The sequence below is a fragment of the Rutidosis leptorrhynchoides genome, chromosome 11 (genome assembly GCF_046630445.1).
Source record: "Rutidosis leptorrhynchoides isolate AG116_Rl617_1_P2 chromosome 11, CSIRO_AGI_Rlap_v1, whole genome shotgun sequence".
Classification (NCBI taxonomy): Eukaryota; Viridiplantae; Streptophyta; class Magnoliopsida; order Asterales; family Asteraceae; genus Rutidosis; species Rutidosis leptorrhynchoides.
The window spans coordinates 145,868,631-145,876,359 of record NC_092343.1 but is presented as its reverse complement, the minus strand read 5'-3'; the positions used below and the strand labels follow the sequence as shown (position 1 = coordinate 145,876,359).

General features: G+C 34.6%; 1 pseudogene; it reads right to left on the bottom strand.

The window, feature by feature from the left end:
* Positions 1-1,042: 1,042 nt before the first annotated feature.
* On the bottom strand, positions 1,043-4,053 carry LOC139875034 (protein TRAUCO-like; annotated as a pseudogene).
* Positions 4,054-7,729: the final 3,676 nt, after the last annotated feature.

The following is a 7,729-nucleotide window of genomic DNA, read 5'->3' as shown; positions in this document are numbered from 1 at the left end:
GTCCGAGAGACTTCCCGAATGACCGTAGTTACGGAAAAGGAAACGCAGTCAAGCAAGACACAACGATATTAGCGAAGTCAGTCTACTCGGTGCAATAAATGAGGAAAAAAACTCTTTAATTTTTTTATTAATATTAATTGGTTTGTTTCAGTCCGAAGTTTCACGATTTCGCCGTTCGGACTGCAGAGAAGTGTTAGATAATATGTTGTGGCCCAAATCAATTGTGGGCTTAGGGTCCATTAGTGCTACTAAGGTTTATTAGGGTTGCTATGTATCTATAAATATTGCATGAATAATAAATCATAACATACGGGTTTTATTGTCTAACATAAATGACCTCAAAAGTTTATGCTCTACCATTCCCAAATTAGGTGTCGTAGAAGAGAAAGGAAAGGTCGCATGTTTAATTTATTTATTTATTTATTACTAAAAGTCAATACTGGTCAATGCGCTACTCGTCCCCGATTCAACGTACTCATCCCCGATTCAACGTACTCGTCCCTCCAAGGTCCCAACCCACTCGTCCTGACTTGCGGCTTTTACAACCTTGGGCGTAACATGAGAAAGATAAAGCATATTGATAATTGATAATTTAACTTATAACACAAAACCTTATATTCGTCTTTCATTAATCTCGAAGGATTTATATGGTGACACATTACTCTTCACATCTAGAGTACGTTCCTGACAAGGCATGAGCATGTTGAGTGAACAGGCCAAGAGAATAGGTTACCCGCGTGCTCGCCTTTAATGACACTTAGCAGGATTATCATATAGCGGCAATAGTCAAGTCTTAAAGTTGCCTAGCTACTTAAGCCTATGACTTATAAACTACAACTCACTTAGCTGTTTAATTTTTAAGCAACTAATATTAAAATGTCTCATACAATGGACAATCCATATGAAACTAGTGGTCCTAATCCCCATTTAGTGCATCACCAAGCGTAGAAGATGATGAAGGATACAAGACTATGTACCTTTTTACAGAACCTCTTTCCATAAATTGAAACTAATCAACTGATACTTGTGTGTTTCCGCCATGTCAATGGTCGTCTTCTTTTACAACTTTCAGCCTGGGGCCCATTACAATGGCGCCAAAAGTATTTCCTGAAAGAAAAAAGAAAAAAACTTGCATCACAAAAACCAACCACGATTCGGCGTTCCTCTTCCTTAAGTACAATTAAATAGATTTATATGCCACGTGCAAAGAAATTGAAATACAACTTGCCTTTCAAAAAAAAAGAAAGAAAAATGAAAAGAAATTGACATACACAGACCCATTGTCAATCTGCTGGGAGTAAGGTTACACATTAAATGACAAAAGAAAGAAAGAAGGCCCGACTAATAAACATTGCACGCAAGGATTGGGAACGGCCTAAACTGGTATGACTAAAATCAAACCATAAGAAAAAGCTATTAGGCCAATAAAGGTTGTTCTAAATTCAATAATAAATCAAGTTATGTGAGTTCTGAAATCCGAAAACTTTGCAATCGTACAGCAACAAAAAAGAACAAAGTTACAACTATCAAAGAGTCAAATGAACCCCGTTGCAGAAATATGCTAGACACGTTATTATTGCTTTTCTTTGGACACACCGTTTTGAATTCTTCCATCAAAACCATGATATGGAGCTTCAACCATTAGTGTTGGGATAGAGCGTCCACCAAAGTCTTCCGGAAAGGCTTCAAAATTGGGACCAAAGTTGAATTTGACAACGCAATTAGTCTTATGTGGAATAGTATACATTGAAGCAGCATGATAGTAACGCCCACCATTGAGATCCTTGTATGCAGACCCTTGACAAATTCCATTTTTGAAAAAAAAAAAAAAAAAAAAAAACATATTTCACTTCCTGCACAATAAAATAATATATTGTATCTCTTCGTACTACAAGATAATCAGATTTGGAGAAAATAGAAATTCCAGAATGGATAATACAAAATTTGGAGTAACAACATTTACAAAGTGAACACATAACATACCAGATTCAGCAGGCAAACTTTCTTGCTATTTCGTTTTATGATTGACAGGCTAGAACAAATGAAGTACTATAGTATAAATTGTCTGAGATTTTCTACTTTCATAATTCAATATTGTTCTTTAAGTGTGTCAACTTAAACAATCAATCATAAAATTTGCTATTAATCAAAACAAATCGGCCCATTTAAACAGCTCAAAGATCAACAGCTCTGCAGAAAACTATACCATGTTAAGCTAAAAGTGATGTTCTAGTACCTACTAATATCTGCCTAAACTAACTTATAGTGGCCAATAAAAAAAGTTGATGCACTTGCATCAAATACTGTAGTACACCAAAAAGATCTAGCTCAACAACAGTATGAAGTTTTTACTTTAAATCTCTTTATAATCGAATTTCTTGACCAAAATTTAATCTACAAGCTATAGATCCTGCTTCAAAATATAAAAAAAAAAAAAAAAAATTGGCCTACAAATTAAATGATATTGCAATCATAGTCACATATGATGTGTTATCCTTTGTAACAGATCTCCCCTTTCTTATCTATGAACTTTTTGAAGGTCTTTAATACAGTTCTACCACATATAACCATTACCATATGAGATAATCTTCATTAAAGCACACATTCTATTTGGTTGTAGTAACAATAGAGAACAAACCCCATATAAAATTTGAAGAGCACGAGAAATGATTTTCTAAAATAAACCAAATCAATTAACAGCACTGCATCAATATACCCAAATCATAAGAAGCACAAAGGTCCAAATAGCTCAATTAGACAACAGCAAACACTAAACAGATAAACAGTCACAAACCTGGCAAAACTTTAGCAGGTTCTTCTTTAGCATCTGCAGCATAAGCATACTTTTGGCCCTTAACCAACTGTGGTTGTTACGGTGCATACCCGTTCCCATCTGGCAAATTAATATAAAAACCCAATTACATCACCTTCAACATATCCTTCATCCCCATACTTTACCTTAAAGCTTTATGCACTTTACTCCCATCAATATCTCTATACCCATAACTATTCCCATCCTATCCAACTGGCGCCTGCAAATATGCCTTTTCGGTTGACCACCCAAGTCTAGTATGCCCTTAATTTCAAAATAACAATCAAGCTCCATCCATCACACCTCTAGTAGCCCTAACCATTCTATACCCTTTACACCTCCCTGCACTGTACCTATCTTCACTCAATACCACTTTTTCGGCATTATAAACTTTTGATAAATAAATTTTCATATCCGCAGAATCATCATTCTTATCGGCGTACCTATGAATCGGTGCAATTAAAACAGAATCCTCTGTTGTTTGAGCAGTAGCAGTTGTGGTACTTTTGGTCCTCCTTTCCCCCTTTCGTGATGCTGGTTTCGTCTACACGCTGTTTGATTTACTCTTACTTTTCTTCTTCTTACAGTTACTTGATTTGTTACCTTTTGGTTTTGCAATTTCCGGTAGTATTGGCGTAACCAGTTTTGCTGCAGCTACATCAATAGACATTTCATCCTCTTCATCCGGTTCTGGTACGAGTGATGATATGCTTTTAATTTTTACACTACTGGTTCGTCGTTATCTGATATGTACTCCCTGAATTCTGAACTGAATAGAGGACTCACTTGTTACACAATGAAAACTACAGAAATTAGAAACAAGCCTTGAACAATGTAACAAATTTTTTAATTGAATTACTCAATTAGGGTTACAAGAATTGAGGGAAAGAAGAATACAATTTGACTGAATGACTAAATATGTTACTGAACTAGCTACTTATGACACCAGGTAGCTAATAACAGAATCTGTTGTACAACTGTTTCTCTGGCCTAATTGAACTTGATTGTAACTAACGCATGTGACCTGTACATATCATTATCCTCCAGATCGTCTTTGGAGGATATGACTTTGGTGAAATTAGGTGAGCGTTTAGGGTTTGGTTCAATGTCTGAGAGTTCTTCAGATTGAAGTGGATCATCTTGGTGCCGGAATCTGTGTCAGGAGTTGCGGAGGTCGTAGATGTGGTCATAATTTTAGTGGTTAGGGTTTCGTCAACGACTGTAGTGGTGAGTTCACGTTTTTGGATCCATCATTGGTCATCATGATCGTCCATTGTTTCCTCGTAAAGCGTCCAACTAGAAACTGAAACGGGAAAAGAAAACCAAGAGGCGAATTTGAATTTGAAACGCAACCTGAAAACGGAAAATAAGAAATTGAATCCTAAGATATGTTAAAAGTGTGTTTTTTTTTATAAATGAAATGAAATGAAGGGAAGGGAAGGAGAATGAAGGAGAGGTAACTCAACCTTTCATTGAAAGGAAGAGATGAAGAGTAAAATACTCATTCATTCTCCGCCCTTTCTTTCCTGTAAAAGCTACAAATCAATTCCTTTCTTTCAAAATACTCAAAGTCTAAGGTTGCATTCTCGAGCTTTTTTGTGAAAGAAAAGAAAGGAGTTGGAGGGAGACTAGATTAGTTATGGATTCTTAGTTTTTTAGGGATGAAAGGGGAGGGGAGGAGAGTAAAGGAATAAAGGGGAGAGTAGAAGGGTTTTTTGTTTAGATCATTATCCGCCCAATTTTGAGCTTATTGGGATGGATAAGAGTTGTTACATATCTTAAAGACAATTTTGTCCTCTTACTTTTGACTTCTTTACACCTCAAAACTCTATAAGTTGTACTCCTAACTTGCACTCAAAATATTACTCGTGCACTACAACAAATTTGATATTTAAGCATGCATAAATGTACACACTTTTAAGAAATGTGTATTTTTTTGTTAAATTCCCCACACTTGTAAATGTGTGTAAATGTATTACACTTATAAGTGTAGAATATCATTATAGTTTCACACATAAAAATGTAGAGAAAAAAGTTCACACTAATTTGTGTGTAAAATTATAATTATAACCACACTTAAGAGTGTTAAGTTGATTTTGTCGCACATGATTTGTTCACGCTCCCCCTTGTGTGAAGAAATGAGGTGTAAGAAATTTTACTCACATTTTTAAATGTGATTAAATTTGTATTTGTACACACTAATAAATGTGAACAAACTTTTCCTACAATTTTAAATGTGAAATTTGAATAACATTTAACATTTATAAATGTAACAAACTTATACATATTTATAAGTGTGAGGAATTTGATAAAATGCTCACACTTTCTTACAAGTGTGTAAAAATATGCGTGAACAATTGCTAAATTTGTTGTAGTGGTATATTTATTTTTATTTATATTAAATATTAAAATTTAGTATTATATTATATATATACTCCATACTCCATACAATATATACCCCGTAAATAATATTTTGTGTGTGTTATTATTATATTCATTCAATTCAAATTAGTTATCGATTATATTTGCCATCTCGAATTTTTAAAGGTGATTTACTTGTTAATATTTATTGTTTATAATACATACAGTAATATAAGATACGGGCTGAGTTTTGCTATAATACGAAGTATACAAACTCTGTATATAATATAGTTGAGTGTATGTTTCGATGAATGTTAATTTACACATAAATGATAACTATAGTCAATGGGTATTATCCTAAAATTGTTTAATTTATTTAATTTTCTTTTTTTTTTTCTCTATACAACTCAAAAATAAAAATAAATAATTACTTTTATTTCTTTTCTTTCCCTTCTTTACAATTCGAGAATACATTTAAGTTTGTTCATATTACATTCATTTCCATCATTCTACTCTCCTTCTAATTCTTTTCCACTCTTTTCAACTTAAAAAAAACTCGAGAACACAGTGTAAACGCGAATCAGAAAACGGAAACGAGAATCTGAAAAGTGGAACGTAAATATGAAAATTGAAACGCTTATCATAAAACTTCGATAAACGGGTCTTGACCCAACCCAACCGACCCGGCCCAACCCAACTGACCTGGCCCAACCCGTTCACCCCGGCCCTTTTAAACCTTTTGAAAATTCTCAGACCTTCGACCCATGACCTCTTTCGACCCAACCCCATTCAAGTCTCGACCTAAACCAACCCGACCTTGTGTGTATATAAGAGACATGATAGTTAATTTTTTCAAGCCGTGAACAAATTTAAAGCTCTATCAAAACTGTTGCGTCGTTCACATGAGAAAAGCAAACTATTGCCAAGAAGGTCTAGCTGCCGGACCTACTTCAAGTATTCTTGTGTTTTTTTATTTGTTCTGTTCCTACTCTCTGGCCGTAGTTTTTTTTTGTGTTTTGCACTATCTTTGGAGTGGAGGCACATACAGACTTGATAACAGTTACGTCGTAGATTATAATAAGGCTCTGTGTTTGATATTCCACGGTCACTTAAATGTAGAGTGTTGCAGCTGGACGATGTTATTAACGTATCTATTAAAATATATTTCAAAGGGCACATATCGTGTTCGTGTTGAGGCGCGGATTTCTAGGTTAGTTGGTTCTGAGGCAGAACTTATGACAAATCCGTTGCAGCTCAGCCACATATAAATGAAGTACAAAACTTCATTGATGCCCGTTATATTAGTCCTCATGCGTGTTGGAGAATCTTCAATTTTTCCAATACATTTTAGAATGCCGCGGGTACAAATTTTGGCGGCTCCTTTATAGAATATGTAACTCTTGACATTTGAAGGGAGTCAGCCACTTCAGTCGATTGTCAATGTCCCATGGCGTAAAAACAACTTTTAGAGAGTGGCTACATTTTAACGGTGTCAGCGATGCGGATTGTTTTATAACCTACCTGGTGATATGCTTAACCGGAATCTATGATTGGAGTTAAGCTATTCAACTATTCGGAGAACACAATTGGAAGAAATTTTCTCTAATCAGTTGATATTATTGCCAAAATTGAGAATTACAGAGTATAGAGAGAAAGGAAATTAAAACTAAAGGAATTGAGGCGAAGCCCTAATCACCTATTAACAGCTAATTCTGTTACAACGAACATCAACGACAACTCTAATTGACATATTAACAACTTCCTCTTGAACTGTAATTTTTCTCACGTGCATTGCACCTGACCTTGTCACATATTAATTGTAATTATTTCATTTACTTTCTTTTTAATTCGAGAATACATTTACTTATTTGATTTTACATCAATTTATCCTTAATCTCCCTTCCCCTTTCCACCCCATTCGTTTCCATCGAATAAAAAATTTAGAACACGGCGAGAGTTAAAGTCATTCACATGTTAAACCCTTGCCTCCTAATACCATTCCTCCTCCCCAAGTTTCTCAATTCCATTTTCCCCCAAATCCCCTTGACCTTCGGTGTTTGATCTCAGTCTTGGCAATGGATAATATTAGTTATTGTTTATTACTTGTGCTCATTGAATTATACATATAAACTGCTTTATATGACTTTACTTACACACACAGTATCATTTAGAGCATATATATCATCATCATTATAGTTATTGCATAAAACCTTAACAAAGTCACTTTTACATCGATTTCTATATATAACACGTGTGTTCGTGAAAAATAATCGGGTGGGTGGGGTCCCCTCAATACCAAGAACAATTCTTATCATAATTTCCATCCACGTACATAGATATTACAGTACATGCATTCACGTAACTATACATTCACAACAATTAGATAATCCAATTACAATTGCCATTGCATTTTACTTTTCTTCAAATTTCTTCATAAGCCCAAGACTATATTGGTTTTGTTGTTTCCCTGAATACATTACGAGGTTCTTTGGTAACTGATATGTCTTATTCGAGATAGACAAATCTCCTTAAGAATTGAAGAAGAAAGAAGTAGAA